This window comes from Rissa tridactyla, chromosome 1, assembly GCF_028500815.1.
Source record: "Rissa tridactyla isolate bRisTri1 chromosome 1, bRisTri1.patW.cur.20221130, whole genome shotgun sequence".
Lineage (NCBI taxonomy): Eukaryota > Metazoa > Chordata > Aves > Charadriiformes > Laridae > Rissa > Rissa tridactyla.
Genome location: NC_071466.1, coordinates 153977326 through 154002511, shown reverse-complemented (window position 1 = coordinate 154002511; position 25186 = coordinate 153977326). Strand labels below are relative to the sequence as shown.

The following is a 25186-nucleotide window of genomic DNA, read 5'->3' as shown; positions in this document are numbered from 1 at the left end:
ACCTGGGAAACACTAATCCAAACAGGAATCAATGAAGGAATTACTACATTATATCCTACACAGATAATTTAAAATGTCAAAAATTCCATGACAAAAGAGAACAAATCTGATGGTAAACTACTGACTTACTTTAAGAAATATAAATTCAAATTCTCTGGCTCTATAACGAATTTTTTTGCCCTCAACGTATTCCTTAATTCTCCATGCAGTCTTCTCTGCAGGTAACCACAGCATTAATAATCCCACTGACTATGAATGTACAAGGAGGAAACAATCATTAATTACTTGAGGCTGTGCAGATATTTATAAAACAAGAAAAACAAAGACACTGTCCTGGATGGCACCCATGGTGTTTTTAAGTAGCTACATGAAAGAGGAATATAAAAAAAGCACCCAGGAATCAAAATAAAAATCAGACTTTGTTCTAATATGGGATGGCGGAAACTGCTTTCCCATTACAGGACAAATAAATATCATCAACTGCCTGACACAAAAGGGAAGAGGAAAACAACAGGAAAACTTGCCAGCTGGGGAAAGCAGTAGTCAATTGCCAAGGATCATTTTAGGGCTGCAGCTGCTTGTCTCTGCCAAGTTTTAAAGAGTTAGCTGTTCTAAAAGTGTATTTGAAAAATGCCACTAGGGAATTTAAGTACTGACCTTGTAAGGAAAAATTCCATGGAGAAGAAAGCAAATTTCCAGGATACCAGGGATTTGGTTAAAAGTCAGCTCACGATTTCCCAGGTGCAGCATCGAAACAGCTATTCCAAAAATGCAACCATTGTGGCTTTTCTCCTGCTCACATCCCTACCCGCAGAGCTGCCAGTCTCCCATGTGCCCATCTGAATTCAGTTCTACACATCCCACTCCAAAGGGAACAACTTCTAGACTGAGAATGTTGCTACTACTATATCATCACAAATCTATTTTTACTCGGTGATGCATGGTGCTTCTGGGAAGACAGCAGATATAAAATTTCTCTCAGTATTTTAAGATTATTCATATACAGGGCTCTCGGCAACACTCTCAAGATTTTTTTAGAGAAGCATGGAGATGAGCATACTTCCAAGTATTTTAGGACTTAAAAGGGATAAATCTAGTAAAAACTAACCCAAGAAAAAGTATCAAGGTTTTCCCCACATAAGAGTGTGCTTGCAACTAAGCTATAAAGTAGGAATTTTTTTCAGGTTTTTTTTTTTTTTTTTTAACAGAAAAATCTGTCTGTATGGCATAGCATTGACATCAAAAGCGATGCGAAGGATGATCAAATTGCCCATGTGATATTTCTAAGAGTTTTACAGGAACCCCCTCAAACAGATGTTGGAGGAAGAGATGTAAAAGTGCCCAAACCAACATAAAAAGCAATTCATTATATTTGAAACCTAAGTACAGATGTTATATATCACATACTGCATTAGCTGGAAAAAGCATGTCAAAGACAGGTGCAGAAAGAAACCTAGATCCAGAAGCACACTGTCATGTCCTTTAACACCCCCAGAACCAGCTGACACTTACTTTAGCCGCTCGAAACAATCAGGAAACATTTATTCCAGCCTATAAACTTTTAGCCAGAAGTTCTGCTACCCATTCTCTTCAATCAGAAGCAACTGAATGATATAAAATTTACCAGTTTTGAGGGAACCGGCAGGTATAATTTCGTTCCTCTGTAGTTACAAGGGTGACCAGTACCCAATGTGTGTGGGGAGCTACTCCACACTGAAGATGATTATTTGGCAGAAGACTAGACGCTATCATCAGGTGTTGTTGTAAAGGCTTAAATATCTAGGTAACAAGCATGACAAAAAGTAGAAGCCACTGGAAGCCACAAACATACTAAAAAAAGGGCAGAATTCTACTGCTACCCAACAGTTCATTATTTTATAGCATTCTCCTCCACCATAATCACATGGTGAAGCAGTTCAATCACGGTTATTGTATTTCACTGCTGCTTCAGAGCGATCAGTATAGCTGTTACTTTCAGTGACGGTCAGACAAATCTCTAAGGCAGTATAGACTTCCTGTTGAAAAAGCAGCCAGCCAGCCATTTACTTTTCTATTTACGGAACAAACTGGCCCACAAAACAGGAACCTCAAAATCCTACTTCAGCCTCAAGAATCTTATCTAGGGACACATAATGAGAGAGAAAAACTGAAGACGGAACTCGTAAGTACAAAGCGGCTTGACTACATTTAAGAGCAATTTTAAAAAATAAATAATAAAAAAAAAATTAACATTCACACTGTACAAGTCAGTTTAAAAACACCTTCTTAACAAAAGATGTGTATCTTAGCCAATCCTTTCCTGTGGTACACATACGTATACAACAATGGTATTTAGAAGTTCAAGTGTCAAGAGGAATAAAAGTTCAAAGAAAATTTAACAAGATTAGAGTTATCTATCAGACACTCACTGTATGGAGCTTCATAGGTATGATGATAATACGTACCTGGAATATATTTAAGACAAAGAAGGAAGTTTTAAAAAAGAAACTTAATTTCACACACTGACATTGGCTCACCAGTTTCACTGTGACTATTACAGGGAGATCAAGTATTATAGAGAAACAGTTACACTTTTTTTATTTTTTAAAACTGGACACAAGTCAAGTTTCAGAAAGGAACAAGCTGTTCTCTGAGATACCTAGGTGATCACTGGGAACCTCCGCTACATAAAGACGGTACTTCATCAGAACTGATTTGCATTGCAGTTACAGTGTTGCGTACCACAGTCTTTCTGCTCTACAAGTCTCATAGTTACAGTACAGCCTGATGCAAAAAAACGGCTGTGAGCTATTTCTAGGCAATGTCAGGATCCTAAAGCCAAGGACAAAAATTCACAGGAAGATCACATAACATGACAGTAAGCAAAACAGTACAGGGCTAGGACTTCCTGAACTATGGCAGACAACTCAGACAAAAGGACTTCTGGTAGTCTAGGAGGCCAGGAGAGAACAGTAACTTTTAAGCCAGCCTTATACAAAGCAATGTCTGGCAAGCCCTGAACCAGATCATTAAAGAAATAAGAAGGAAAGAAAAAAAATAAATAAAGAGCTCATGACAGAACCACCTTAGTAGACTGACCTTTCTGGAAAGGATGCCACTGGTAGGATCGGAGTGCCACCAGTTGCACAAAAGAAGCAGGGTGGCTGCCTTCACACCTTCTACAGCAGCCTGGGGAAGGGCCCAGCAGTAGCTCAGGCTGAGTACGGAAACTGAAATACCAAGTACGTTATTGAGCTGTACATTTGAAAACCAAACAAGCTTGGACTATTTCCTTCCAATTGTGTGTAGATCAGCTAGAAAGACAAGAATGCGAGAGCTCCACACGGTTCATTTGGGTTCTGGTAATAAATAGTGTGCAAGCACACTTAGCTGCTGAACTCAAAGCAGAACATACATATGTCTGCTTCCAAACCAAACTTCAAAGGAGAAAACTCATCCTATACAGAAAGGACAACTGATAGATTGTCTACCTTCTTACCTACTCCACTCACCCTACCTCCTCACACATGACCTTTTCTGTTCTCTTATCTGTTGTTCCAATCTGAAGGGGTCTAGAAGAAAGCTGGGGAGGGTCTGTTTGCAAGGGCATGTAGCAATAGGACGAGGGGCAATGGTTTTAAACTAGAGCAGGGTAGGTTTAGATTAGACATTAGGATGAAGTTCTTTGCAATGAGGGTGGCCAGACACTGGCACAGGTTGCCCAGAGAGGTGGTGGAGGCCCCATCCCTGGAGACATTCAAGGCCAGGCTTGATGAGGCTCTGAGCAGGCTGATCTAGTTGAAGATGTCCCTGCTTATTGCCGCGGGGTTGGACTAGATGACCTTTAAAGGTCCCTTCCAACCCAACACATTTTATGATTCTATGAATCTGCTCTACCTCAACACACTCGTTTCCCTTGCTGCATGTCTGTATGAGTACCAGCAATCTCCTTCACATACACGGACACACACATAGATATTATATGCCACTTGCTCTATGACCTCCCACACTTCTTGCTCCACAGCCTGCAGCCCATGGAAGAAGTATGGCAAAATCAATGCTTAAACCTCATGCAAAGGCCTTGTTTAGCAAATTGCAGATGGCACCACCCCTGATGCAACATAGGACCCTAAATTTACAACCTGCTTAAAGCCTGCACTCTGTGTTTGGAAAGAGCTTGCATTTTCCCTTTCCCTCCCTTTTTCCTTCTTAAAGCACATTATGGCTGGAAACTTCAGTTAACAACTGTGGTGGTTACAGTTTTACCTGAGACCATTGCAGGCCCTGGGGTCATATACCTGACTAATGCTGAAATTGAGTATTTTTGTATTCTTTCTCAAAGTTAATACAGAGGTAAATATGTGCTTATTACTAAGAATTTTGAAGTTCCCATTTGATGAAGTTTACAAAAGAAGTGAGTATAGGATTGAGACAAGTGGACGTGTTTACAATTTTCTGAATTTAAGTGGCTTGGTTTGTCCCGGTTAGTTTAGCCACACAAGCAGAAGTTTATGAAGATGGAAAGGATTTTTTTATGGGTGACAGAAAACACTTCATCTAGAAACAATGATAAGTCTATCAGTCAACTATGCTTTGTTCTTTGTATTTACAAAAACAAAACTGAACTCCCTCTCCTCCCCCTATGCCTGGCTTCTGTAAAATTTACAGAACTGGAATTAGCAATATAATTTTAATATACTTTCTTTTAAGAAAACATTTTTCCCTTGAAAAATGGTATTTCATACTCAGAACATCCGTTCTTTTCGTGTTGTTCCCAGAACTCTTACAAGAACTCAAATGCCTTGTTTAAAGCATCATTTTCTTCCCTCCTTACTTCAAAGCATAAACAGCCCGGTCAAACGAGAAGGATTTCATGCTTCCATCAAGGCAGCAGAGAGGAAGCATCTAATTCTAAATAAGGCCTTTCATCTATCAAACAGTACAAACAGATAGACCCAATATAGCTCATTCTTTAGTCATACAAGACTTGTGCTTTGAGGTTACACTTTCTCAAACAAGGCCCCAGCTGCACTTCAACTGTGAGCAGATTTACCAGAGAGAGAAGAGGGAAAAATAAGCCTGAAATGCAACATTCAATTTTGGTGAGGTTCAGTGTACTCAAAAGCTTGACTTCCTACCCTTTTTTCTCTCCCCAGTTGTACCAGTATAAAAGACACTACCTCTCCTAGGGCCCCCGCCTGGCTGAATTCATAACCCTCAATGAGCACAGAAGCAACCGCTTCTGTTGGCGTAGCCTCCACATTAAGATCAAGAGACCAACACACTAAGTTTAGTGCAGAAAATGTAAAGGACTGTGAACATCAGAACACAAACCATCTACAAAGCAAGCCATTGACAAATACAGGTCTAGAACTCGTATCAACATACCAGCAGGTCAACTCCACTAAAGTTTACGTGGGCATCTTGTAAACATCACGGCAAATAAGTTTTAAATATCTGTAGGCTTAGGCTGGCCATCTAAAGCCCACCATTAGCACCAGCGGTCTGTAACTGCACCATCTTGCAACTATCAAGTTAGAGCAGTCCTGACAGAAGTCATTTCCAAAAAGTTTTTTCCATTAAAATACTAGCAAGATTTTAAATTATCATAGTTCTCAGTATTAATTAAGAAAATATTTTAAATATCTGAACCTTTTTTGAAGAATTAAAAAAAAGGTGAATCCATATACTTCAACATAGGCTTGCAAGCGATAGACTCAGGAATCACAAACACGGGAAGCCCAGGAATCAGCAGAAGGAAGGGACATTTTGCTTTATGTGGGGTTGCTCTGGGAGTACTGCACTGTATCATGACCCTTCCTGGCATGTTTATAGGCTGCTCTAAGAGCCTGAGAACAGCCTTGGTCACTACCAAATTACACTAATAAGCATAACAAGCAGGATAATGTGAAGAAGCAGAATTTGGTTCTTTTACTAGTTTTTCTTGCTCATGGCAGTGCACCTACCTTGAATAAAACTGGTTAAAATGATTTAATAATGTTTCATAGAGGAATTCCGCAAAGTTTTCTCTTTCATTTACCTTGCTCTAAAAGGAGAAAAGTAGCAGCTTTCCTCTTTCATGGGAAAATGAACAGCTCTCCATCTTTGGTACTTTCTTCTGTAATCGCGGAACTAAATACCGTAACAGAGACCTTAGTGATATGTTCTTCATCTGAAGCCAGATTTAGAATAGCCTTAAAAGAAATGCCACGCAAAGACTCATTTTCTAATAGAAACTCTTTCTCCATCTTTGATCCTGGCAAACTTGCTCTGACAGCTACAATAAAGAAGAGGTTACTGACACAAGCCGGCTATTCTGATCACCTCCTAGAAGTTGGCATCCCAGGAAAAAAGCAGAAAAAACGTTCCTGGGAACAGCACAAATAAAGGAGTGGACAAAATGCAAATTCAAGGGCAGTAACATGCCTGGCTACTGCATAGGCATCCCATACAGTTAATGGAATTACGCTGCAGCAATCTTTCTCAAAGAGGTTTTTAAATCACTCAAAGAAGAATGTCTAAAAGCTTGTCTGCCAACACCTCGTATTTCATTTATCCTACCACAGCAGCAAGTAGTTCACAGACTAAATGCCCCTCCTTCAACTTATGAGGTGTAAAACCCTGCTAGACTGATTTATTTAACAAAAATCAAAGTTACATTGAAAAAATACGTGAAAATTGTTCTCAAAAGGCAGCTATTGGAGCTTGTAAATCCCACCAGAATAAAAACACACCTTTGTAATTGCCCACACACATAATGTACCCAGACGTACCCCTTGCAGTCCTAAGTGTCTTCCATTTTTCTTGAACTGCTTCCAGAATTTTTGGAAAATAGGTTATTTATTTTTAAAGAAAGCATGCCAATTATTCCACGGGTTAGCCATGCAAGCAGAGAGCGGTTGCTGTAGCAGGTCAATAAGGCGCTGCAGGAAGGGCAGCGCTGCTTTGCTCCCCCTTCAAAGACAGATGACAAGCACTGCCTTCATTAACAAGTATCGACTACCCTCTCTAATTACTGCATTCTAGACCTGCCACTTTCACGGCAGCACAAACCTCCGTTGTCTGCAGATGCTATTTGCTGAGGTTAGATTTACTTACTGATAATTTAACACTCAGAAAAGCGGCAGGAAAACTTTTTTTAATAGATGGTATGTATTTATCGGATTTCTAAAAATAGCCACAACACCTAAGAATGTACTTACTGGTACTAATCTTTGAAATTATGCACTTGAATCTGTTGGTTCGCATGCCTAAAGTTAGAAAATACAAATCTAGTATTTAGACTTGTAAATTAGTGAACTGTTTTTCAGAAGAGCTCAAACTCAGTACCTGAGAAAAACAGGCTATTTATCTGTTACATTTGTACAGAAAATCCTGGCTGTAGAACGGAATGCTTTCAGCCTTGCTCTTGCAACTCTCTGATTAACCGCACTGAGCAATACTTCTGCTTTCCCTATGTGTGATTTAGAAACAGACAATCAATCCTAATTAACTACAGGTTGGAATTTAAAAGGCTATTTTAATTCTGAATAACATTGTCAGCAGAATTGAATACAGTTTAAATGTTATTTCTTTTTCCTTTTTGCCCTTTAACATTCCTAGGTAAACAAATCCCCAACTACTTTTTCCATTAAATATCCACTACATTAAATTTCTGCCTTAAGAAAAAAAGCTCCCTAGAAAATGGTGGAACCCATACCATACCCTTGCTATTCTGAAGCAGTTTTGTCTAATCACAGGAATTTATTAACTTACCGGTGAAGACATATAAGTGCATTTGTTAAGAATTTATGACTTCATTTCTTCTACGTATGTCAAAAGACATTTCTGTCTACACCACGCTGACTTTCTGCTCACATCCTCAACACCAACACTCAAGGCGGCTGCACAGCCTACACGCTGAAGGGCTCACTGTCTTTCACTTCCTTTTGTGGCTTTCAAGGCCAAAATGAGAGGGAGAGCTTTTGTTCACCCAGAATATTGCCCTTTTTAGCTACTTTATGAATATGCTGGTTTTTGAAAGTGACAGCTTTACTCCTACCTTCTGATATATCCTCTAAGACTAATTTGCTCCTATCTAGGGATGCACAGGAAGATGGCAAGACCCATCACAAACTCAGAACACCTCCCCTTCATTCTTACTGTTGCACTCTACATGCACAACACATACTCCAGAAAGCAGATACTTAAGTGAACATTAAAAGTCTGCCTGGATGAATGGAAAACCCACTACTGTATCTACCAGGAGAATATATTGTTAGCCTGCACTTCGCCATTCCTTACAGAGCAATGTCGTTGCCTGCTGAGCGTTGCTTATCGTTTCTATAGGAAAGCCTGAGTTGACCTCTGTAACAAGTGGGATTTTTACCACCCACACTTGAGGGCCATGTCTTTTTAAAGACACCTGCTCCTTACTAGTTTATCTTTAAAAGAAGGCATCCACACTGAAAATACTTCTGAGATTGTTGTACATATGCTTCATCTTACTCCAGTTATTTGGCTGAAGGAAAAAGTCATTTTCTTAGGAGATACAGGACACAAAAGAGATCATAGCTTCCAGTCATTTCCTCTCAGTTTCACAAGTATTCAAGAGATCACATCAAACAGTTTTGGAATAGCCCTGCAGCTGAAACATCTTGCATTGATTGTATACTAGGTGAATGTTTTGAAGGATGTCTCTTCACCACGATGCTGTCAAAGCAGTCTCTGTATCAGCAGAGCAGTCCAAAAGTGATAACCAGCTATGTAGTTTTGGTTTCTCTAACTTCATAGCCTGTGATGTGAACACACCCTAAAATACACATCAAAATATCACCTTCAGTCTTGTGCACCATACTCTTTTCAAGTGGTTTATACAGCAACATAAAGCTTTAATACTTATTTGTCCAATAAGATAGAGAGATCAATCCAATAAAAACATAGTAGCTGCCTCCTGTTTTTTGTAAGGAGAGAGAAGGCTACTGATCCTTTAAGGTTTCTTTTGCTTAAAAGACAATTCTGGAGGTGAAACTATACCCATCATACAGAGGATAATAAATAGGCCAAAAATACTTTACCCAAGGAAATATTTGCAAAACCTTTGAAGGCTGGTGATTTGCTTCTGAGATAAAAATACATAATACAAATGGGAACATTACAAGGAAAGCATGCTGGTTGTGAAGAAATAACTTGCAAAGAGCCTAAATCCTTTCAAAACCGTATTACCTCCTATACAGAGCTGCTTGAAAATAAAATCAAAATTTAGGTATTATATTACCAACACAGACCCAGTATCTGATCAAAATCTTGGATAGCTACAATAGTTTGTTTTGTTTTTTAAAAAATTAAGCCATGGAAAATTTTCTGTATGGACTATCAAGACTTTTATTTTAATGAGACAAAAAAATACTGGGCTTTCATTTCACTTGAAAACCATCCCACAGTTCTCCCTTAAAATCCCAGAAATCTGCGAGCAGTCAGACAATCTCCAGCTGCAGACAAATAGAAGATTTCAGTCTTGTGAAATGGTCAGCCCATGGTGCCATTAATCTCCGATTGCTCCATGTCACCTTGAGAATTACGGTCACCGTTCTGAGGGCTACTACTGATCGCTCAGCATGATAATTTAGTAAAACCAGGACTGACTTTCCCAGTCAGGTCAATGACTTGAAGAGGGCAACAAGATGTACTTAGGATAGACGAAGTATGATTTTTACATGGCTTCAGTATAGCAGAACGCTTAATTCGAAACCATGGGTCAGATATTTTTATTAATTTTGCACATGGTATATAGCACAGGACCCAGTGTTTTGGCCTATCATTTGACAAAACAGTCCTAGGGATCATTTGTTCTTATTTAGATGGAAGCGCACTTACAAATCCATCTGCTTCTTACATCCAAAAAAATATAGCCATTAACTTGTACGTCATTCCTTGTTATGCTGCTCAGTCGTAAGAAGGAGGGACAGAGAGAACGCTGCTGAGGCAAATTTTGTTTGCCAACCGTCAGCAGATTCACTGATGGATTCAGAGCAGGATTCACTAAGCTTTCAGAGCAGTCTCTGAAGGCACCTGTGAAGTGCTAAGTTACTTAGAGCCTGGGAAAATGAGAAGGTTGCATTTGCACTTGCTTTTTTGTAAGGGCATCTATTACCATTGGAAGCAGAAAGCAAAACTGAATTTTAGAAAGGTTTCACTATTCAGCATAAGTAACTGCATTCCAGATACGAAAAAGAATTCTGAACAGTAAAGGTTAAGGGTCTTTCACTAGCAATAATCATCTATATCCTTTTCCACAGGCAGTTTATCCTCAATTCCAAATTTTTGCTATTGATCTCCAGCTCCAAGACAGCCACTCACAAAGCAAGAAATATGCAGGTAAATCACTCTGATTTCATTCCAGACTTTGAACTAACAATAGAAGACCAACATGCTAAGCTACTGCTAAATGTAACCATTTTATCATTAATCACAGATTAATCTGTGAAAGAGAGATCTTTTGAATGAAGTCTGTGGGAAACAATCTTATGTCCTACCTGGTCATATTTCTTTCACCTTGACCATATAAAAGACCAGGCCTGATTAGATACAAATACAGAGTTGATAGGGTAGAAATCCCCTTACCTGTTATATCACATGGCCAATTTACTCAGCACAACCATTTCTATTGAATCACAGTATTACCAGGCACAGAATATTTGCAAATGATCCACAGTTAAACTAAACCTTAGAGAAATGCAACCTGGTTACTGGCTGTAGGTCAGTACTGAAGTGTTTTGAAGAGTCCAAAGAAGTTCAACATATGAACATTCAACTTGAACGCAGTTCTTTTCCATGTCAGCCAGTTTTCTGTTTTATTAAAAACTATGCCCAGTGAGGAGCTTTATTTGAACATACATATTAAAGAAGATAGAGGGAAGAATGCAAAACAGTTTGATAACAGACAGCTGGGACAATTACGCTACGCAGAAAACACATGGACCTGTTATAATCCATTAGCCGTGTTGTAATCCATGGAGTACATTCCTCCATACAGTCACAAGCACACCATATACAACCAATACTGTTACCAGTTCACCTTTTTCACCGGATATTAAAAGCTCAGAACCCCTAAGGAGTTTCTCCGGCTTTTAAAATTATGCCCCTAGCAACTGCTAAATCAAAAAACAACCTGCAGGCCAGGCCCATAATCGCTAGCAGGAAGGAAAAACCAGACCAACTTCGCTGAATCAGAGCCAGCTAGAAATACAGCAGTAGCCCCTGCTGTCGGAGCACGGCACTACTGCGGCGGTGACGGCAGCCACCCCACTAGCTCCGGCCCAAAGAATTGCAGCAAGAGTTGGAAAGATGCAAGAGTCCGACGTGGAAAGCTCACCTTCCCCATTGCTGCGTGTGTACAGCTGCTGTGCTGAACATACTGGAGAGAATAAACCAGGCTGCAGCCTTTGCATTCTGGTTCCAGCAAGGAAGCAATTTAGGGAGGTTGGTGGTTTTTTGTTTTTGTTTTTTTTTATAATAGAGGTTGATGAAGAATTCAGTGAGGTGGTGTGGAGCAGGGAAATAAGGTTGTTTTAAATTCAAATATGAAGTCAAAGAAAATACTGCGTTGACTGTGCCTGCCTGTGCAGGACTCCTACCTACGTACTGACACCGAGTTAAATATTTATCTGTCAAGATTTCCTAGATATTGTTGGATCTCATACAATGTTTTATTGATATTTCTCAATTAAGAGCAATATGCAGCTGCTCATATTTTAAGTTTCCATAGGTACCATGTACTAATATTGAATTTCCACATTTTCAACACAGCAAGGCATAGTTCTGTCTGTAAACCAAAATGGTGGAAGTTTTGAAAGATACTGAAGTTGAAGAAAATTATTTAACTATAAATCACCTTATTAGCCCTATTATATTAAAATTACCTTAATTGAAGTTGAATAAATTCAGTTTTAGATTTCAAAAATCAGATTCTTGTCATATGTATAGGGTTAGAATATAAAATTACCTTCATTTTAGCCTCTGAGGAGATGAAAAACACAGGTGTGTATTTATTTCTTTTTTAAATTCAAACACCTAAATTAGAATTAACAGAACAAGTACAAACCTGCCTTGTATTTAATATCAGATAAGCGAATCAGAGAGGACATACAGACATTTCTCCACAATCCACTAATCGGGAAACAAACATTATGCATCTTTTCAGAAAGTTATTTTTTCCGTATATTCCTAGATGTCTCTGCTAAGTCCTAATTAGGGAACAGGATAATAATAAAACAAAACAACACAACCAAACCCCCCCCCAAAATTTCAAGTAAATAGGGAGAAAACAGTAAGAGAGTTCGCTTTATTCTTCTTAGGGTGTTTTTGCTAAGGAGAAGTAACCACAGGGAGCAATCAGTTGAAGGAACAAACCAATCAGTCTAAGGTCACATCAAGAAAAACCTCTCATTGATTCAATATGCTGTGAAAAAAGGATCTTCAGGTTATTTCTCTTACAGTATAATCATTGTAGAAACCACAATAGCAGAATCAAAAAAAAAGGCAGTCTGTACAGTTTGCTGCTAAATGAAATTCTTGGTAGCAAATTCTTTGATAATTTGTTATTGTACCCAGATGGATCTTGATCTCATCATGCTATATAACCTATAAGCAAAATAAGAGATGATCATCCTGCAGAAGTGACTACTGTATTTTGATTCCATTTGTTCAGAACAGAAAGAGTTTGTTTCTTTCTACACCATGCTGAGGAGGTTGGGAAGAATGCAGGAACAGGAGAACCTCGGTGGACATGGCCCCAATGCCACGTGAGCTGCTGGCTTCACGTGTCGGTGCCCCGAGACCCTGCAGAAGGCAGCAATTGTGGCAGACACTGTCCTTCAGATCGCCTGCAGAAAAATCAGCCAGAGAGCACGCTGCTGCTGCACACCACTGATAAAAGCATGGCTGAAGTGACCATTTGAAAAGGGAAAACTTCAACTTTAGATAATATTTGAGGCCTTGAAATATTTCTGGTTTGACTGCTGCAGTAATAGACAAATGCAAGTCACTACTGAGTTATTACAAAGATTTTAATGAAGATTTCTGACTACTAGAAACTTGTCTATAATCTATTACATTCTCTTACAATATCAGATGTGCATTAACTACTAACTTCAACGTACAAAATTCACTCAGTTTACATTTTCTACACAAATTCAGTATGGTATTTAAAAGAAAAAACTAGCCTTGTCATCAATAGAAAATTGATGCGTATTCAGAGAAGGGCAACAAAGCTGGTGAAGGGTCTAAAGCACAAGTCTTATGAGGAGCAGCTGAGGGAGCTGGGGTTGTAGTGAGGTGGGGGTCGGTCTCTTCTCCCAAGTAACAGGCGATAGGACAAGAGTAAACAGCCTCAAGTTGCGCTAGAGGAGGTTTAGACTGGACATCAGGAAAAAATTCTTCACCAAAAGGGTTATCAAACATTGGCACAGGCTGCCCAGGGAAGTGGTTGTGTCACCATCCCTGGAGGTATTTAGAAGATGTGCAGATGTAGCACTGAGGGACATGGTTTAGTAGTAAATTGGCAGTGCTAGGTTAAGGGTTGGACTTGATAATGCTAAAGGTCTCTTCCAACCATAATGATTTTATTCCAAAGCAAATACTAAGAATTGGTGACTTGATTGTGTCAGTCTGCCATCTTTGGCCTTGTGCTTACAGTAGCCATTGTGCTAACAGGACAGGTAGACAGCTTTACTTAAATATATATGCGGGCAGATAATCCTGAAGAACAACCTCAGTTTGTGTAGCCCTTTTCCCTGTTACTCCATAGGCATATGGCAGACATGGTTATTTCCAATACAAGACAAAAAAGCATTAACCGAAAGCCTGTGAAAGAACTGGAGTTACAAAAAAACAAATCAGATATGACTAAGAGGCATTGCTCCCGACCTTTAGTTGCTAAAATGAAGAACAGTACGTCAGGCTTAATGTCAGGGTGGGGAAAAAAAATCGCATTATACAATTGAAGGTTTAATACTTGAAGGTATTACCCATACCCAAATGCTTACATCCAAACCGTATCCAAGTCCAACCATATCCTAATGCTTAGGTGCAGTACAGTCTACCAAATTACATTAGGGATTAGATTGCCCCCCTGCTGTTTTATACGCAGGGAATATTTTTAGATTACCAATAAAAACATCTTGGAAGAACTACTTATACTGCAATGCCTGTGACAAAGCCAATGCATTGAGAAATCAGTCCCTTAGGTACAAAATTGCAGCACCGCAGCTGGCTGAAGCAGCCTGTGCAGTACAAGCACTGTGAGCTGGCAGAAACCTAGCATTAGACACATTCTCCTCAGAGACCTTTATATTTTCTTAATCACAATTTTTAGTTCATTATTTTCTACTTTAGCTTTTGAAGGTGTTCCTAATTTTCCAGCAACCTGTAGGTAATATTTGTGTAGATTGCCATTATGTCCCAAATGGTTAAACACTGACCCAATGCTGTTTGTAAAAATAATAATAATAAAAAAAAAATTTTAAAAAATCCCTTTCTTTTTCCCCCTACAGTAGTTTCTGTCTGTGTCAAGCCACCTATAACCTTTTGAACAAAAACAACAACCACCCCAAAATATGGATATCAGACCCATTTATTTTACATAATACTGAAGTCTCTCAATTGACCTGCAAGGTCAAGGTTACAGTCTCTCAAATTTACTTCCGATTTGCTAAAAGATTTTAACACACCTTACTTTAAAAAAAAAAAAAAATCATGTTTTCCACAACAGGATTAAAAAGCAACCAACCAGCCCACATTAACAGGAACCATGCGACAGCTAAGGACCACACTCCCCAAATAATTAATTATATAATCATAATTTAAGCAGCACATTTTTCAATGATATGACATCCACATATAGAAAAAAAAGACAGGGGAAGACAACGGTATACATTCTACACAAAAACATAGATGATTTGCTTCTATTTTCTTGAATATACGTCATTCAAGACCTTAAGGTAAAAATGGAAGTTCTTCATTAGCACAGGATTACCTAGTTTTATTGTGTGGCTTGTTGGCAGCTGCTGTTCAGCATTTCAGAAATTTTCAAAGTTTAACACGCTTACTTACCAGCTATCAGAAATCTTCTGCCTTCTCTCAATGTAAGCCACACCAATAAAATAAAAACGGAAAAATCCTTAGGATAAAGAGTCCTTTCAGCGCCATGCAGTCAGCTTGCAGTCCTCTCTCCTTACTTCCAGTTACTAAACAGCTTCTGCTTTTCTAACACCTTGTGTACCGTACCTAGGAAAAACCCTTATCAGAAAGCTGATCCTGCTTCTACACCCCGAGCCACTGTAAACATTGTATTTTAACTTCAAACAACCTGCCCTTCCACATGTACCCCCCCAAAAAAAAAAAAAAATCCAATGGTAGTACTTGAGATACCTCAGCTCTGTGTATTTACAGTTTCCAGCGCTGCTAGCCTTATCCGCAGTTAGTGTTCCTTATTATCTCACTGACTATAATAAGCATGCAGTCCTTGTCAGTCTTAGCAAGGATGATACATTTTCACTTTTCATATTTAAAAAGCATTTTTCCTTCCTGAAACTGAAGCTAACATTTGACAGCATACAGCTGCTTTGTTTGATTTCTTGAAGGCGGAAAAATACTTGGAGAAATTCCTCCATTTCCATCCCAAGCTGTAGATTCAGGGTGGTGCATAGACACAAAGGCAGCCCAAATATTAGTGACACAAAGTATTACCTTTGAATGAACATATGGGAAGCACAGGGGGATGGAGTGTGGTGGTTCTTTTTTTTCCTTCTTATGTGTACTTTTGTACTAGCAAACAGAGCTCAGCAGAGCTCTGTGGAAAATAGAAGACTACTAAATATATGCACTCCCACGGTCTTCACAGAGCATGTCACCTACTTCTCCTCAGGTCGTTAATCTCCTTCCCTGGGACCAGAGGAAGCAAATGGTGAAAGATGTACTTTTTTTTTTTTTTAAGCCAGTATTTGGTGTGAGCAGTGACATTCTACACCACAGGGCAGCAGAGGGAATCTGATTTTTTTTTTCCTGCAGGAAACTTTCTCCAAAATGTTACTCTAATAGAAAATTTCTGTAATTTTTTTATGGATCTGTAGAATACCTCCCAAGCACCTCTGGGAAAACAAACAAACAAACAAAAAACAAAAAACAAACAAAACCAAACAATTGAAAAGCTTGGCGCTGCAAAGGGGCATTTATGGCACTTACTGGACCTGAACAACATAACTTGTAGAGAAGTGACTATACAGCACTGCAACTCAAGTGAGGGTTTGGATTCAATACCTTCACCAAATTTGAGTATTCATTACATCATGCCTAGACACATTAAGTGAAAAAGAGTTATGTTAAACTGCTGTGCCCCAGATCTGCCCCACAGAGATACTTCAGCAGCATTACCACCACAGTCTTCCTGACACTAGCCATTTTTCTCTCTGTCAGCTTTAAAAACACTTTCCTTTTTGAAAGGACTATGTTAATATTCTCTCAGAAAACCACAGTGAAAGTAATGAATTTTAGAGAATAAGAGTCTGAATTATTTGTATCAAAGAAATTTTAAGACGACCATGAAGGCTTTCTGATGTCTCAAATAAGAGGATCATGGTCCTGCTCACAGTTGTTAAGTATCTCGTGCTATTTCAGATGAATGCTGAACATGTACGCCTTGACCTCAGCAGAACACATGCAATTAATACAGGCTTGGCAAATACCTTTAAACATCACTGTTGAACTCTGTGGGGAAAAAAGTAATGTAGCAATTCAAGATGGGCAAGACATCCCTAGAAATACTCCTCAGTTTTCTAAATGATGTAAATATTTAAATCAGAAAACCATAAGACATGCACAGTGAAACTCCTTAGTCCCTTTTTATTCCCTTTTACATTTAGAAAATATCACCTTTCTATCTCAACATTTTCTGTAAGTTACATGAGGCACAAAAAACCAATAAAGATTAGTTTTAATCAGGATCCAGTCTGACATGAGTGCTGAATGGCATTTAGGAAATAAAGAGGACACCATATTCACAGTGATGAGATTCACCTGTTATGTACCACATTCCAACATCCCAATAGTACTCAGATTGTGAAATGGCAAGCCTACTTTTCTGTTGCAGCTCAACTGTGTTTGCTGAAAACTACCAAAAACACCCATATAAAACTAGTTAAATACATTGTTTTATCAGCCACATAAGAAGAGCAGAGATTATACTGTTAAAAGTTAACAGTTGTTAAAACCAGGAAGTAATAATTCTCCACAGTCAGGATGAACATACACTTGTTTGTTTATGCTCTCTCAAAACCCTTGGAAGAGGTAAATCATTTAGGTTTTGAAGTCCCTTTAAATTCCTTATTAATACACACAATGCTAATATTATTCTCATTTCTATGAGCAAAAGGCTTTTCCTATATCCTGTGCACAAGCAGTGAAGTCCTTATATAGGAAAAAAGAATAAGATAAACACTTAAAGGGGCAATTCTCCACACTGAAGTCAAACACCAAGGGCAGCCCACTCCAACAGTAGCCAGGTCTCTTGCTGGCTACACGCAGCAGTTGGGATGGACTTTTTTTCTCCCTCTTTGACTGCATATCAGGAACATTATTCTGAAAATACCCTCTATGCTTGATACAGGACAGGGAAAGGATATAAGGAAGTTTAGAAACAGATTACATGCACAACCAACCGCTTGGGTTGTTGTGTTTTCACTTGCTTACACCCTTCCATTCAACCTAACCACAAAAGCCACCACAGAGCGCTACGGCAATTACTTTCTGCTACCTGAGCTAGCTTGGCAGTCCCTGAACAACATGTTGACAGCCAGCTCAGGCATTAGCATGCCCTTTATTTGTAAGCCTGGTGAGCCTATTCGGAGTCCACTGTATCAGATATAGGTTAATAAATTATAAAGAACACTGTTTACTGCATTATCGCCCATAACTCAAGAGAGTGTGACGGTAATTACAGAGCAACAGTTGAGTCAGATTACCAGAACTTGATGAAAGTCAAGTCAAACTTTGGCATTAACAACTCTATTTTCTAAAATAGACAATTATTTTTAGTAGGAAATAGATGCAACTTGCTTTCAAATTTAAGATGTATCTTAATAAAACTCACAGTTCTGTATTTAGAATTAAAATAAGCCAAAACACAAATGATAAATACTTTTAAGGACCGAGAGCAACTCTCATTTTATTGTATGTATCACAAAAAACAAGTGTTTTGCAAAACCTCCCCTAGAATCACATTTTCACCAAAGAACGCTTTTGTTTTAAAGACATAAAAGTCCTCTCTCTTTTTTAAGAATTAAGAAATAATAGGCACTCAAAGGGCAAATAAAAAGGATCCCCAAGAACTCTTGAAAACCATCTCCAGGTGCCTGTAATCCTGTATAACTTTCTTGAATCCTATAGTACTGATAGCCCTTAGGAGAATAGCTGAAGTACAAAAGGATTCTACCTTCCAGGTGAAATGTAATTTCTTAATGATGGAAGTTAATGTCAGACTGAGTGAACAGGAACGTGCAGTATGCTTGTATTAAGGTAGGGACATTTTGGCAAGAGTCAACTGAAGAAAAGGCTATCAGTGTAATGGCATAAAACTGAAAGAAGTTTCAGTTCTATGAAAACCAATTTATTTTTTCTCTATCAGTAACTTCCTTTTGATTCTTAAATCACCAGTTCTGAAGACGAATGTAATTAGCCAGTAAGTTTCATTTCCTAATTCAATTACTGATGTTAATAAAAATAATGCATGTATTAATATTCAATTAAGAAACTGAAGTGTCACAGACAAGACAGTGAATGGTGATATATGACAGCAAAGAGGAAAAACATTCTGATTACTCACTGCAAGAAGTTGTCATCAAGCCCTTCTGATACAAGGCAAAACACTAAAAAGAAATTTATCTTCAAATATTATTTGCTTTAAAAATTTTACAGTTTGGGTATTTTACAGGGGTTTTCTTTAAGTCTGCTGTAGACCGTAACTTTGATTTTTGATTTAAAATACCTGTTTCATGGCAGAAGAGAACCTAGGATTCTGAAGCAGCTTAACCAACTGAATGCCTCAGCCTACTAGGAAGATAAAAGCTACCAATATAGCCCTTAAGCAAAGTAATAAAAAGTTGCCCTACCCTGGCACACTAGCTGGAGCTTAAACACTAAACAGTCTCTGCAAAGAACAGAGACCGGTTGCATCAGGATCCTCAGCCAGAACCAGGAGCAGCAGCAGGGAGCTCCTCCCCTCCCTTCCTCTTCTACCTCCAAAAGCCACCAGGTACGTGCAGGAGGATCTGCTCTCAAGTTTTCCAGATTGAGGCCTCTCGTGCTTCACAGAAATAGAAGATATGTCCAAAGATGACATTAGAAACCTCTCTATTGACTTCTCCTTCAAGTCCTGCGAGGTGCCCAAAGAGATATCACACAGAAGCCCCATCAAGAATCCAGACGGTCCAGAGAAAGCATGTGGCACTAAACCAGGGCCCAGGACAGCCACCCACAGCGGGGCCACCAGCAACCCTGGTACCGCAGGACTAGTGCTCAGGGGCAACTCTGACCCCGCAGGTTTCAAGTATGCAGGAGCTGGACAGAGATACAAGATAATTATACAGCTACAAGGCTTGAAGTCCTTATCGTGAGGACTAGGTCACAACAGCGACTGCCAGGACCAAAAACCTAGCATGGAAACGTCATACGTTCAACTAATAAAAAGCCAGATCTTTGAGGCAGCCAGAAGAAATCCAGCCACTAAATCAGTCATGATTATTTTTAATCATTGGTCACCATCATCTCTCCCCACTCCTCATCTACACCTGGGCACACCAGCATCTATTTGAGAGGGAGGGCGTCTGCCTGCAGTTACTCACAAGGGCAAGGCAAGACCTGTAAATCAGCTGCTTTATCATCTCTCCTGCAAGACAACATTTGTTCAGAAGTCAGGAATAAATCGCAGGATTTCACATCTCACATTACAGTTCCACCACGCTCTTTCTTCTTTCCAGGCTATTTAACGTATTTTATATTAACATCTGTGACACGGTTAGCATTAATACTTAGTAACTAACACTATTTCATTGCTCTGCCCTATGTTCAACTCCGTGTCTTCTGCCTCCAATTTTAATCCATTTTATGCTCCATTTTGCCGAGTTTCAATGTAATCAGAGGTGTCAAATCACTCTGAAACTCATTAAAAATACATTTCTTTACATGTCTGGCTTTGAAGACTAGTGTAGCAGTTTAGTTTTTCTCCTCTTCTGCTTTTACTCATTTCTCCTTATCTTCTGATACTGCCTTACTGTTATGTATTTGCGTGCTGGGACCACATCTCTGATTTTTACTTGGTTCATCAACATTTCAGCAAAGCCCCGTCCTTCCCTTCCTACATTAATATCAAAAGTCGTTTCTTCTGCTAAAGCCTTCTCTGTTAAAATGCCTCTTCCAAGGCACTGAGTTCAAGAAACCATTAAAATTTTCTCTTTTATTTTTTCCTTTTACTTGCTTGGATTATTGACAAAACTACTGCTCTGGGGATACCCTTTCTACACAGAATTCTCTCTCCCCTTGTCAGAAATACAGGACTCTGTTGATCCAGTTTGCCTGAACATATCGAGCTGTCCACAGCTACGCATTTGATTAAAATGTTTTGACCATCAAGAGCTGGAGGCAAAGTTTATTCATAGATTTAACACAATGGAAGGGATCATTCTGATCATCTGAGCGTTCATCTAAGCATTCATCCTGGATCGCCTTATATTCAGGAGAGATATTACATACAATATTCCATATTGGAAAGCCGTTTTTTCCCTCGTAGAAAAAGGAGCCTCAGCTACAAGATTCGCAGTCAGTAATTTGATTAAAATATTGAATTGACAATAACGTTTTGAAGAAAATCTACCCAGCATCAACAGAACTGGAGGAAAAATCCCACAGGTACCTTATTTTAAAATTTGCTTACTTCGTATTTTTCCTTTCCTGATGACAAATCCTTCACCCTGGGAAGATAATTTGTCTTATAAGCAAATGCACAATGCTACTTTAAGACATAACAGTGCAAAATACATCAGTTGGAATGCTTTATCACAGATCACACTGTACCCAAGACACACTGGCAAACAGAAACAAATACTGCCCAGCTATGAATGGGATTTTGACTGAAATGCTGGGAGATGAGGTAGTCCCTCACCATGACTTAAGGAGCAGGTGAAAAGTCTGACAACTGCAATTTAAAGCAGCACAGGTATTGACAGACAAGGGAAAAAATAATAGCCAAGGGCAAATCATTACTTTTTTTTTTTTATGAAGAGTCTCAATGTTTGTGTTTTACTGGTCACCCAAAAGTAACACATTCCTCATGCAAGCTTTCCTTTTCCAATCAAAAAATCTCCCAACCATATTTAATCATTAATCTGCAAAAGCAACTTGCTCCTGTAATTTTGCACAACAAACTAACTTGCTTTGTGTGTGCAAGCTGTTACTTTCAACAATGCCTAAAAGCACTTCAGCAATGGCATTTACCAGCACCTCCACAATTTTGCCCTCTCGCGGTATATTCTAAAGAAGTCTCTCCAGCAAAGAGCAGACTTACGTTATTTTCAGCAAATTCACATCAAATTCTAACTCTTCTTTGAAACCCTTTGTGTATCTTCAGTGGCAAGTCAAGCAGTTGTGAATACAAATTCTAATCTATTTAAGGAAATCACCATCCTGACCACCAGGAAGCCAGTATTATACAACCAAAAACAATTATTGGGTAAAGCAGACGTTGTTTGGGAAGGGCCTCGCCAAACCAGCCCAAGATATACAGATAAGTGACTTTCCTGGATAGTCTATGAAGCAAAGAGTACACTTACTGGCTTTAAAGGGCTTATTTTGATCCTAAATATCTGGAGGAGAAGCAGGGGAGGAAAGGAATAAGAAAACAGTAAAATTATATTCAGGAAGCTAAGTTCCATTTCCTGGCACTTTTCACACAACACATTTGCTTCAGTAGGAGGCACATGGGATTAATTTGGCCCACAGAAAGAGGAAGCTCTCTAATAACAGACAGGAAAATGTACTTCCATGCAAGTTCTGCATAAAGCAATTTCTTATACTTTACTTTCCCTCATTTTTGAGGGGAGAGGAATATTTAGAAGCAACTTCCTATACGCTCACCTTCCTCTCCCAGTATTTTCAAGTATCAGCACTCCTTGGTAAATCTCAACTTCAGAAAATTTTCAAAAACCCTGCATTTATCAGGAAAGCATGCAAGGCAACTAGTTCTCTTTCATGGTGGTCTCTAATGCATCTATGGATTCCAATCGCTGCTTAGATTAGCCCTAATGATCGTATAGGTTTTCCCTGAATGCACTGTATAGGAATCAGATTTTCAATCACTGCAAACCAGTCAACAAAATGCAGCGGGTAACACAAAGCCAGGAGCAAGGAGAACGATAGCCCAAAGCTCATTACTTTATTTTCAAAAATAAAACAAAACCCAACAACAATGAAAAACTATCAGGCAAGGCATAGTTGTTCAAGCTTTTAAAGAATAAACTCCTGAACAATATAGACATTTTTCATACACTAGAGCAGCGTGCTATTAGAGTCTCATTTAGTTATCTCCCACTGCAAGATGGAAACCCAAAATACTACTGAAATTTTGCAAACATAATCCCATAAAATCACATCCATTTAACAGGCAGAGATAGAACAGTAGCAGCAGGAAACTATTTTTTTCCTGTCAGTGTTTGCAGACACCTTGCTGCAGTGAATGCTGTCCTGAATGCAAATTACCTCGGCTCCCTAAGAGGCACACTGCAACATCTGAGACCGCCAATATACAGTATCGTGCCAGCAGACATATATTTAGGAAAAAAGGAACAGAAGAGAACAGTCCAGAAAGGGTGTAAATTTGCACTTACGCGAACAAAGACAAGGAACCAGCGCAAGATTTGAACTGCACAAAAAGTTAACCTAGTCTACGTGCAGCCAAGGACAGAGGTGACTGTACTGATAGCTGGAAGAAGCTATTTCTTGCTATGAAAGCAAGCCACTGTGTCCTTGTGTTCTGAGCTATGTCTCCACTACACGGCTAAATCAAGTCAACTAAGTGGAGATACAGCATTCTCAGATAGCTTAATCCGATGCAGAATCAAAGTACTTGCCGTGCTCACACTTTGCAGAGCTCTTGGCTTGTGAAAGGTGCTGAACAAGCAAGCACCAGCCTACACCTGCTTCTTGCCAGACTTTGAGTTAACATGCATTTGAACTAAAGATCTGAGTTACTATCAACTCTGAATTCTAATTTAGCACAAAAAAAGACACCAAGTCCACATTAGTTATTCCCTTCAAAAACAGATTATTAATCATGCTACTCCACTGAAGGCTCTTCTCTAAACTGTCTCCAGATACCAGCCTTGACATTTTCCAGCCACTTCAAAGCATCCCCAAAGAATCAAGTACTCTTTTGTCCAAACCTTTAAATTAATGTCAACTTCTAATAGGAAGTAATTTTTCCTTTGTCCTGTAGGTAGTTAAACACACCAAGCTTTTTTGAACTGAAATATTAACAAAAGTCAACAGCTATTTTGCATATAACAATGAACCTGAATGACTTTGACAATAGTATGTTGAAGAGGAGAAAGATTTTTCTGTTAGAAGTCAGACACTTAGGTTGTAATGGGCAACAAAAGTCTGATGCTGTAATGGAAGGTAGCTCACTTCAGCATTAGAAATTTTTCAACCACCACTAAGAATGGAAATACTTCCAGATCTTCTGTCTCCCGGCACAGAAAGTCTGATACTTCATGAGGCCCATGTCAAAGGCTCTGAGAAAACTGTTGAGTGTACAGGAGTTATAATAGGTCTTACTAAGTCTTCTTACTAATTAACATATAATTTACTAGTGTGAGAGGAGTTCTGATATGCCTGCCATATACATATTCCAGATTTTTCTTCAATGCATTTATAGGCAAATATGGCTCAGGTAATACATCTAGTTTCTCCAGTTGCTTTCCAGATACAGATTTGAGCCAATTGCCAGAGTCCTGTCCCCAAGCAGTAATGTAACTAACTGGCGTATTTCACAAAACTTGTCAGAGAATTGGAGAGGTATGGGCTACACTAACTCCTCCTTCCCCCTAAGGTTTTCAAGCAGGTCAAAGGCATACTCCTGCATGAAAAAAAAACCCAAACAAACAAAAAACCAACCAAACAAAAAAACCCCACCAAACTTTAAAATCCAGTTAGCATTTTGCAAGGCAGAAAAGTGTAAACATCTGCATTTATTTTTTTCTTTTGATAGGCAAAAGAACACACACAGCTTTATGTTGCACCTGGGGATTAAAGTTTATACTTGCAGAATCAAGGCAGTCTGATCACCTTTTATCAGCAACAGAAGCAAGCGCAGTAGCATCCTGACTGCAAAGAGCAGAGAGGGAGGCTATGAAGCTGCAGGACATGCCGCAGTGGCTGCTGCCAACAGGAGGAGCGGAAAGGGAGCCAAAGTCCCACTATGAGAAAAGAAATTGTTTGTATACACAAGGTTTCTTCACCTCAGTTTCTCAGAGAAATGGATTACAAATTAAAAAAAGGAGGATTTACGCACCCACGTGAGAAATGATAAAAATCACCACCGAGTCTCCCTTTTATTTACCACATCTTCAGGTTTCATCTCCTATCTAAATTTTGTGACTTTTTCAATATTGCAATCATATTTAGCAATCATGATGCAAGAAAGTAGTATTAAGTTGGTTATTCCAGAGCAGGGACATATGATAAGCAGCATGTTGCTCTTGTCGTGGCCCTCACAACCTTCCCACCATCCAAAAGCCACAAGAAGAATGCTCACACTGGAAAACTACACATTGCACATGCGTATAGTAAATAAAAGTTTACTCCACATATTACTCCACAGCCAGTGGAGCTGGTGTGTGCACAGATGAAAAAAGCAACAACAGAAGATTGTAGATGAGTGTGAAACTGTTACCCAGGAGCCTAAGGTAACAGTGAGCAACTGCAGGAGCCTAATGAAACTGAAGTAGAAACTGACAGAAAACATGGGTCACTGCTGTAAGCATACCTCTATTAGAGGAGTGTGAAATCCATTAAATCTACAAATACAGCTGCCAATTCCTCCTTCCCGATGTAAACATGCAAGTAAAGCCTTGGGAAAAAACATCCCACCACCAGTAAAAAATTGTGGGTTCAGGCACATATC

General features: G+C 39.1%; 1 protein-coding gene across 4 annotated transcripts in view; it reads right to left on the bottom strand.

The window, feature by feature from the left end:
• The window catches only part of FGD4 (FYVE, RhoGEF and PH domain containing 4), a 116298-nt gene that overhangs the window by 89906 nt on the left and 1206 nt on the right, over positions 1–25186 (bottom strand). For 2 of the 4 annotated variants that reach the window (XM_054205007.1, XM_054205028.1), the window contains exon 1: positions 658–1006. The exons of the other annotated variants lie outside the window; for them this stretch is intronic. The gene's annotated coding sequence lies outside the window, so the exon portion shown is untranslated. Of the gene's footprint in view, positions 1–657; positions 1007–25186 lie in introns of those variants that run through there. 4 annotated transcript variants of the gene reach the window in all.